Here is a 10524-nt window from a genome sequence, read left to right as displayed (position 1 = left end):
CACACACGCTCTTGCCACTTACCGCCATGTACACATCATGTATCTCGGTAACCTTCAAGCGGAAGCCTGGTGAGGGTGTCGGCCATGACCTGACTAACCACACAAGACTCTAGTCCAGGTTTATCGCCTATTCGGGTTCTATCTGTAAGGAGATCCGGCCGGGGTGTCGCTCACGGCCCCAAACGATGTGAGCAGGGTTCCCAAGTCCACCATCCGGGTGCCACTTGGTACACCGTGCCACCTGTGCCTAGTCTATCCCAAGCCCGCCCTGCCGGGTGCCACTTGGTAGAAAAATAGCACTACCTACAAACACTAGAAACTAGTTGCGACTCCTGGACAGAGATCAAGTCGGTTAATAAGTCGAGAGGGGTACTTAAGCATTCCAATGTGTGGTAGTAGCTAGTCATTGGACAACATACACAGAACTCAGTGCTTAAGGACGGTTCCAGTGAGACAACCCACCATGTACTCCTACATGGCATCTCACCGCTACCTTTACCAAATCGTGTTCACACACTTCACTCTCAGCATCAGAACATAGGACTGCACTCCAATTCATTCCCAATGAATCAGACCTGACACAACTCTAAGCAATAGCAGGCATAGCATGGTAGGAACACAACAATGGCTTCAATCAACTCCTACACATGCTAGTGGGTTTCAACTATTTACTGTGGCAATGACAGGTCATGCAAAGGAATGGGTTCAACTACCGCAGCACAAAGTAGCAGATGATTCGTTGTTGTCCTAATGCAATAACTTGAGCAGGAGCGAGAGAGTAGGATTGTATCGGAATGAACAAGGGGGTTTGCTTGCCTGGTAGATGAACAAGGGAGGCACTTCTTCACAAACAGGTACTCTGGAACGGTCTCCGGAGCAGGACCTATCGAGAAGGAACTGTGCCAACAATCAAAACACAAGCATATGCAACCCAATGATGCATGAACATGGCATGAAGATGTGATGCTGATTGAGCTAATGCAACTAGCTGTTATTTGGATGGAGTCCATTTGAACCAAAGATTCAAATGCAACTCCAAGTTAAGCTCTTATATATTCCATTTACATGTTTTCACTTATACAACATGTATAAGTTGGTTTGTCATGCATGAAACTAGTACAGATGGAAAGATTGCATTTTCTGATAATTTTTCATATATAAATTATTTCAATCTGAGCTACGGTTGAATTTCTATGAATTTTTGAAGTTTAAATCATTTTCTGGAATTTCTTGATTTAATTTAAATCCAGAAAATGAATAACTGCGTCAGCATGACGACAGCATGATGTCAGCAGGTCAACCGGGGCGAACCAGGGTCAAACCTGACGTGTGGGGTCCATACGTCAGTCACACGGGTTAAACAGGGGGGTTAGTTTAGCTTAATTAAAGGATTAGGGCACCGGGGCCCACTGTCAGTGTCTCAAGGTTAACTAAGCGGTGATTAGCACTAAGCTAATCACCTGGCCGAGAGGGCTCACACGTCAGACCGGCGAGCTCGTCGGCGGCGACCTCAGGACGCGGCGGCGTCCGTGTTACAGGCCACGGGGGCGGCGGCTAAGGGCACCGGGGCGGCGATGGCTTCGGCCATGGTGGGGAACGGGAGCTACGGCGCGGGAACGAGAGGGAGAAGAGAGGGGAAACAGGGAGATGCTCACGGTGGTCTCGATGGCGTCGTGCGCGAGCTCGGGGAAGGGCTGGAGTGGCCGGAATGTCGTCGGCGATCTCGGGCGGCCGGAGGCGAAGACGAGTTGGTGGCGGCGATGCAGAGCGTCCGGCGTCGTGTGACTCGGTGGAGAGGACGAGGGAGTCGCGGAGATGCTCGTGGAATCGTCGGAGAGGCGAGGCCGTGGCGTTGGGCGCGGCAACAGCGAGCGGCGGTGACGGTGGTGCTCGGGCGTGAGAGAGAAAGCGAGGGAGAGGAGAGGAGAGGACCGGGGGAAGAGTGAGAGGGGTACGGGGCGTGCGTGGCGTTGCGCGGGATCATCCAGAGCGACGAGGGGGAGGACAGGCAGGCAGGGAGGGAGGAGGTGGCGCGGCGCGGCGGTGCACGCGTCGGGCACGCGCCCGTCCTCCTGTCGGGGAGGAAGACGACAGAGGAGGGGGGGGGGGGGCAGGTGGGCCGGGCTGGCCAACTGGGCCGGCCAGGCCGCACAGTGCTGGGCCAGCACAGGAGCTAAGCGCCAGGTAAGTATTCTCCTGTTTTGTTTCTTTTTCTATTTTTCTGACATTTGTTTGGTTTAATAAAAAATACTAAACCATTTTATTTTCTTATGCCAATTTTTATAGAAGCTAGTTATATTATTCCAGAGCTCCTTTATAAATGGCATAATTTTTGGACAATATTATATATATATAACAATATATATCCAAAGCAAATAATTACTGCATTAATTCCAAATGCCCAAAATAAATACTTATGAGGTCCTAAAAATATTGGTTTGATTTTTATCTCTGTCCAATATTTTCACAGAGCAACATGAGCATTTTCTTGGACCTTTTTGGAGCAATTTTTATCTGGGTCATTTCCACAAAGGATTCTGAGGGTTCCACAAATCCTCATTTCAAAATTAAATGAAATTTAAACATGATGCACAAAGGACTAGCTAGTCTAGGTCATACCAGAGCTAGGGATGTGACAACCGATTTCGCAAGTTCAGGGTTCTACTCCACCTTCCCCATTGTCGGTGTCAAGACCGGCAGATCTCGGGTAGGAGGTCCCGATCTGTGCGTCTAAGGTCGATGGTAACAGGAGACAGGGGACACGATGTTTACCCAGGTTTGGGCCCTCTCTATGGAGGTAATACCCTACTTCCTGCTTGATTGATCTTGATGAATATGAGAATTACAATAGTTGATCTACCACGAGATCGTAATAGCTAAACCCTAGAATTCTAGCCTATGAGGATTATGATTGTGTGTATCCCTCTACGAACTAAGCCCTCCGGTTTATATAGGCACCGGAGGGGACTAGGGTTGTACAAAGTCGGGTACAGAGAAAGGAATCTTCATATCCGGTCGCCAAGCTTGCCTTCCACGCCAAGGAGAGTCCCATCCGGACACGGGAGAGAGTCTTCGGTCTCGTATCTTCATAGTCCATCAGTCCACCCCACATCAATAGTCCGGATATTCGAGGACCCCTTAATCCGGGACTCCCTCAGTAGCCCTTGAACTAGGCTTCAATGACGAGGTGTGCAGCGCGCTGATTGTCTCGGCATTGCAAGGCGGGTTCCTCCTCCATATACTTCAAATCTTTCTTTGAACACAGAAAACGTGTCCGGCTCTGCAAAACAAATACCACACACAACCGTAAAGAGTACAATACTTCACGAGTCCAATCCGCCGACAACTTTTTGGTAGCATGACATCACGTCGTCGCTTGATTATTATTCGAACCATCATTTAGCCCGCCGCACCATATTCCGAGAGGCGGTTTCATTGGCACGTCTTGTCAAAGCAGAGATCATGTCCCCTTATTACGGGATTCTCATCAATATAGGTGTGGGTAACCCAACCGTTCTGTTGGCAAGGTTCCTTGGGAATTGGCAATTTTTAAGGCCTAAGAGGGGGCGCTTGATATTCATTGCCTCTATAAAGGGGCTAAGACTCATCCTTTCTCTTCTACGCTAATCCTTTCCTCAACCTCTCCCACCTCGAGCTCCAGCACCCAAGGTTCAACTGCTTCGCACCTCCCAGACATGTCCGGACCCAGCCTTCAAGGCTAGTGGGTGGCTTCCTCTGTCATAGAGGAGGAGATCGCAAAGCTTCGGGAGGCAAGATACTTGACCACAAAAATCCTCCACAGCCTTCCTGCTCAAGGGCAGGTTATTCCTACTCCCAGAAACATTGAGAGAGTTGTATTCATCTCTCACTTCCTCCGTGGGTTAGGGTTTGCTCTTCATCCCTTCATTCGAGGGCTCATGTTCTATTACGAGCTAGATTTTCATGATCTAGCTTCGGACTCCTTCCTTCACATCTTGTCATTTATTACCGTGTGCAAGGCCTTCCTCCGTATTTCCCCACACTTCGGCTTATGGCTCAAGACGTTTAATGTGAAGCCGAAGATAGTCGACGGGAGTCACACGGAGTGTGGAGGTGCTATAATAAGAAAACTTACCAATATTTCTTGGCTAAAGGGTTCCTTCAAAGAAACTTCCGACCTATGGCAACGAGAGTGGTTTTATATCATGGAACCCCGCGGTAAAAAGTGGGTGGCTACACCCATATTCTGATCCAGCCCTCCGTTGCAGCTTTCATCGTGGATTAATAAGGGGCTGGACTAGGGATAGCTTGACGAAGTGCAGACATTGCAAAGCCGCATTAGGGGCCTTATTGAGAAGGACATCGGTCTTGTCAAGATAATCCAAGTAATGCTAGTCCGTCGGGTCCTACCGTGCCAGCGATGGCCTCTCCGAATGTGGGAGTTCCATCCAAAAGGACCGCGAACCCTTCAGCGCTTCTTCAGCATGATGCTCGAAGGGATGTATAAATTATTCTTCAGATCACAAAAATAGTGTCCGGACACTACAGAGGACGCCGACCTCGACTGCAACCATCCGGATACCTCGGTAAGAACTCAACTCCCAAACACAATTTAGTCAAATTTCTCATAACAGAATACTAAGAAAACCATACTCGGCCAGGGCTGGATAAAATAAGGCGGAGAGGATCAGGTGTTCGGCCCCTCTTCCTAAAGACTCAGCAGATCCGGTGTTAACAAGGATGCTGGCTCCGGCACCCTATCAAGTGCTGTCGAAGGAAGATAAGGAGAGGAGTAAGAAGGTCCGGAGCGGCCCCCACTCTAGAGGTATGCCAGGCACCGCGTCCGAGGAGATTGGAACTCCCTTCTCCAAAGATGAAAGGGAAGGAGAAACTGATGTCCCCTCTCCCCATGGGAAGAAGAGGACCGCCTCCGAAGACTTGAAGATAAAGGCTTCCAAGCGAGGGAATAAATCCCTGTTAGGGGGTTCTGGTTCGGGAGGTGATGTTGCCATGCAGTTCCTCCATAGGGACCTGCCCTTAGCTGAATCATAAGTGAACAAGGGTGTTTTAAACATACACCGTTCTTTCCTAGTTGCAAGGGTAATATTTAAAATATATGTTTTGCAATTCGCCATGCAGCCTCCCTCAACAATTCTCTTCCGAAGATGATGGAGAGCAAAACGCCTCCATAGACTTCCCTGCCCCATAGGGTGGACGACACCGAGGTGTCGTCCCACAGGATCTCTCCCGATCCACAAGTGGTGCGAGCGATAATGAAGACTGGGCTAGAAGGTGATACTTCAGCCGCCCAGGGTCCGAGGTATTCGGCTCCTACAGAGACCAACAATAAAAACCCCGGACTATCTGATATACAGCCGGAGATGACTCTAAGGTTGAGTTAACATATACCATTGAAGGGAGTCCGTATCCCTACAGCTGCTTCCAGGGATCCGAAGGCACCGGATACATTGATGGGCATACTGCGACATGCACCCATCTCAGAGGAACATCGTACCTTGATGGGTATGGTAGTTGAGATAGTTTTATCCGCCAAAAGCAGACTGAATGAAGCTTTTACGAGACTGCTAAGAGGCTTTGAGGTACATAATGTAATATTTTCAATTGTGTTGTAAATGCATGATGCGCATGTGCATAGATAGTATCCCCTGAGACTCTGGTTGACGTCCAAACGGAGGCGATCATAGGATCAAAAAAATGTAGATATGCTCAGGAAATTATTTTACTAATTGACACACAGGTTGTATCATCCCTGGCGACTGCCCGAGCTACAGAGGTTTCCGAGCTAAAGCAGAAACTTGATGCGGCGGATGATGACATCACGCTCATGAACAGGCGGCTCGACGAGGCGCAAGGTATGTCTTCGGGGTAGTCAGTATATGAAAATAGTATAAATATGAGCATGATGCTGAAAATTGCAATATGCTTAACTGCAGATGGTGCCGCCGCTATTGAGACCCTTCGGGCTGAGCTTGCCCGGGCCAAGGAGCAAGCCAGGATGAGTAATGTGGCTGTCGAAAAGGTAACTGCTGAATGAAAAGCCAAACAGGCTGCTCGGCGCCAGACTGAGGAGAGAATATCTACTATGGAGCTTGAGCTAAAAGATACCACTAGCCGATGTGAATTTCTCGAGAAAGATAACCAAGAAAAAGTGGCCGATCTTGATAAGGCCTTAGAAGAGGTGAAGGAACCACGGTTCGACTCTAGAGTGGCTCGGGAGGAGATCCGGCAAGCTGGGGAGATCGTGGCTGGTAAGCCCTTCTTATTGCGAACTAAATTCGGCGATCCGAAGTATGCCCGCTTGATCGAATTTGGAGTTCTCCAGACGCATTTTTGGACTTGTCAAAGAGTACTTCTAACACAACACTGTTTTTCCAAGCCCAAGAAGGAAACACGGTGGAAAAGCTTTTCTAGACGCAATTCACCATGCCAAAGCGTCCGCTGTTGCTAAATAAACTGATGGCCCAATGGGCAGAGCTCCATAGGATATCGGGACATGCCATCAAGGCCCTATTGGTCCGGCTGTGGCCTAGAGAGCAAATTCTGAATAGTTATTTTTGCTTGGTGCACCGACTTGTTCAAGCCGCGTCACATATCGACGCTGTCAAGCGGTCGACATGCATAGAAGGTGCACGGATGGCCTTTGCCCGCATCAAGATGTACTGGGCGAAGATGAAGGCCACCGATATTGCAACAAGGAGTCCACCCAAGGGCAAGGACAGCCAGAGCATTACTTTGAAGGTGTCTTAGAGGGTGCCCGCTTGATAAAGGGTCAGTGCTTGAAAGATATTATGTTCGAGTAAAATGTATCAAAATTGTAAAAACAATGCTTATGATATATGAAGGCTTTATTTATACTTTTGCCTAGAAAGTTTTTTAGTGCCTCCTGTGCGGCCGTTTTGTTTATATAATCTGAAAGTTTACCAGTCATCGGCCTCAGCCCCCTCGCAACATCTTGGTCCATTAAGGAGGTGTCAATGTGGCGAACCAGGCAATCAGACTATAGGGCTTTAACACTTTCACTTAGCCATAGGAGTTTGACAATGGGGCTACAATATAGCCCCGAGTATGTACGTAGTTATCCGAATACGACGCGTTTTCATACGTGACCAAAAGAATGGTCCATTGTGTAATAAGGAAGGAATCGCGAAGATTCTGGTGAGCCCTCGAGTGGTTGACCAGCTCTCGCCACATCATGAGGGTCAGTTTTCGGCTTTCTCTAGTCAGGTGCTCATCCGGACGAACCAGGACACAATCGTAGTATTTCTCCCTTTAATACCCTAGTCGATAGAGCGGAACGTATGGTAGTAAGCACAGGAGCTGGGCAACCCAACTATTGACCAAATACATTATTCGGAGTTGATGCATATAAGGCCAAACTAGTGGTGCCAAACACTCCCTATAGGTGTTTGGACTTTTCAACATATACCGGGCTGAATACAGCCCCTTGTAATAGACCCTAGTGTCAAGGCACGAGCGGCAATCTTACATGGGGAGAACGCGGATGGTGAGAGAATAAAACTCTAAGTACAATATGAACCAAGTTGCTTCTATAATATCCCCTTCCAGCACGACGAACCGTATATTTACAGATAGTGCCGATAACTTCCTTGGACATTTTAAGTGCCAGGATAGTATGAAACAAAAAGAGATAAAGGGTTTACACAGGGTCTTAATATGAAAAGAAACCTTAACATGGGGCCCTACTGCACGTTTGTGTTGTTTTCTCCTTTGTGTTGTGTCCTTGAGGGGGGGGGGGGAATGTGACGGCCATTTGTAGAAAAAGGAAAAAACATGTAAAAAGGAATCCAGTGTGGCCGTAAACAGAACTAGTTCGTTTAATGAACCTTGAAAGATAATTTCTAAGTCCGAATAGGGTCAAGACGAACTATGGACTGTTGTCACACAGAGTGCCCCACGCACCGCCCAAGGATTTTTAAGGATGTACTCGTGTATACGAGGCACGTATGCTATCGCCTTATGGGGCAGTTGATGGGGTCATAACTGCTAATCGAGCTCGAATTTATCTGAGCTGCCACGCTGAAGCGGGCGCCGGACACGTTTAGCTAGGGCCACGGTCTTAACGACCCATGAGCTATTTCGCTTAAATAGGCCATTTTGGAGTTCGGCGGCTAGGGCCGTAGTGTACTCCTCCATGCGAAGAGAGCGCTCTTATTTCCATTGACTGTGATTACGCCATGCTGTCCAGACATTTTGAGCTTTAAATAACCGTAATGCAGGACTGCATTAAAGCGGGCGAAGGCTGTTTTTCCGATAGTGCATGATAGCCACTTCAGAATGGAGCTATGTCGAAGATGAGCTCTTCGCTTCGAAAGTTATCGGGAGAGCCGAATACGACCTCCAATGTTAAAGAGCCCGTGCAGTGGGCTTCTACACCCAGTATGACTCCCTTAAAGGTCGTGCTACTTGGCTTGATTCTTGCTGGGTCTATCCCCATTTTGCAGACAGTGTCCTGATATATCAAACTGAGACTGCTGCCGCCATCCATAAGGTCTCGAGTCAGGTGGTATCCGTCAATTATTGGATCAAGCACTAGGGCAGCCGAACCCCCATGACGGATGCTAGTCGGATGATCCCTGTGATCAAAGGTGATTGGACAGGCCGACCATGGGTTGAATTTGGGGGCAACAGGCTCAACAGCATAGACATCTCGGAGTGCGCGTTTGCGCTCCCTCTTGGGATATGAGTGACATAGATCATGTTCACCGTTTTTATCTCCGGTGGAAATTTCTTCTGCCCCCCCCCCTCGTGTTCAGCTGTTGAGGTTCATCCATGTCTTTGCTCTGAGGTCCCTTCCCCTTGTGTTCGGCGATAAACTTGCCGGCCTATTTGAAGACCCGAAAACTGCAGTTGGTATGGTTTGCAGGTTTGGCAGGGGTACCATGAATCTGACAGGGCCTATCAAAAATTTTGTCTAGGCTGGATGGACCATCCTTATTGCTTTTAAATAGCTTCTTCCGTTGACCGAGTCTAGGGCCACCGAATCCGGCATTTACTGCTGTATCGTCTGGGCTTACTTCATTGTTTCAATGTTTGTTATTGTTGCGTCGTGTCTTTCCATTGTCATCTCTGACTTCAGATGTGCTAGGATTGCTGGTGCTGCTACGGGCTAACCAACTGTCCTCGCCCACGCAAAAACGGGTCATGAGTGTAGTTAGGGATGCCATTGTCCTTCGCTTTTCCTGGCCGAGGTGTGTAGCTAGCCATCCGTACCGGACACTGTGTTTGAAGACCTCTAAGGCTTCAGCGTCCGGGCAATCGACGATTTGGTTCTTCTTAGTGAGAAACTGATTCCACAACTTTCGGGCTGATTCCCCGGGCTGTTGGGTTATGTGACTTAGATCGTCAGCATCCGAGGGCCGGACATAGGTCCCTTGAAAGTTGGCCCTGAAAGCATCCTCAAGTTCTTCCCAACTTCCAATGGAGTTTTCCGGGAGGCTTTTCAGCCAGTGCCGAGCTGGCCCTTTCAGCCATCCGGGTAAATATTTGATGGCGTGGAGATCATCTCCGCGAGCCATGTGGATGTGAAGAATAAAGTCTTCTATCCAAACAGCGGGATCCGTTGTTTCATCATATGCCTCGATATTTACGGGTTTAAACCCTTCTAGAAATGTGTGATCCAGCACCTCATCGTTGAAGCATAGGGGGTGCGCAGCACCCTTGTATTTGACTGTGTCGTGGCGTGGGTCCAACGGATGTAATGTTCGGTATTGGTTCCGAACTGGTATATGGCCGGCATATTTGGCTTGATAACCACAATCCCCCTTGGGGGCATGGTCCCTACATCCGTAGATGGATCTGGCTTTCCAGCTTTTTCGTTCAGGTCTTCACATAAATCGTGTTTCTGGCCCTGAGCCACAGTCTCTCATCCTTTACGAGGAGGGGGTGCAGGCTTGGGTACGTCATTGCTAGCCGCTCTATCCCGTCAACAAGGTGGTCGGTCCGGCTTGTTGGCGGTATTGTTCTTTGGTGGTATGGCGCAATAGCCTCATCATTGAATTCGGGAAGCAATTTATGTTTAGGATAGCCCTTTGTGTGGCGACTACAGCCATATTTTTCCTCTGCGTCTAGCACTTCCCATTCCATTTCTCATTGAGCGTATCATGTGCGACTTTAAGCTGCTGCTTCTTCTTCTTCAGGATCCTTGCGGTGGCGATGAGCCTTCGATGGAGGCGCTCTTATTCTAATGGTTCTTCTGGGATGACGGATTCATCGTCGCCCGAGCTGATCTCCTCTTCGGAGACAGGTTGATAATTGCTATCTTTGGTGTCGATGTGTTCGGGCCACAACCTCGGGCTGTGCATGTCGTCCTATTGCTTGTCCTGCTCCATCGCTGGGTCTACGGGGTCTTCGGCATGGTTTGGATTATCACCGTCGTTAGTGACAATGTTGTTATTTTTTTCCTTGTCCGATCAAGATCGGTGCTTCTGACACCGACGTTTTGGAGGTTCATCGACGGACTTATTCTTATTTCCATCGGCCTTCTTCTCTTGAAGTGTGTCCACC

Source organism: Triticum aestivum, chromosome 3B (genome assembly GCF_018294505.1).
Source record: "Triticum aestivum cultivar Chinese Spring chromosome 3B, IWGSC CS RefSeq v2.1, whole genome shotgun sequence".
Classification (NCBI taxonomy): Eukaryota; Viridiplantae; Streptophyta; class Magnoliopsida; order Poales; family Poaceae; genus Triticum; species Triticum aestivum.
This window is presented reverse-complemented; position numbering follows the sequence as displayed.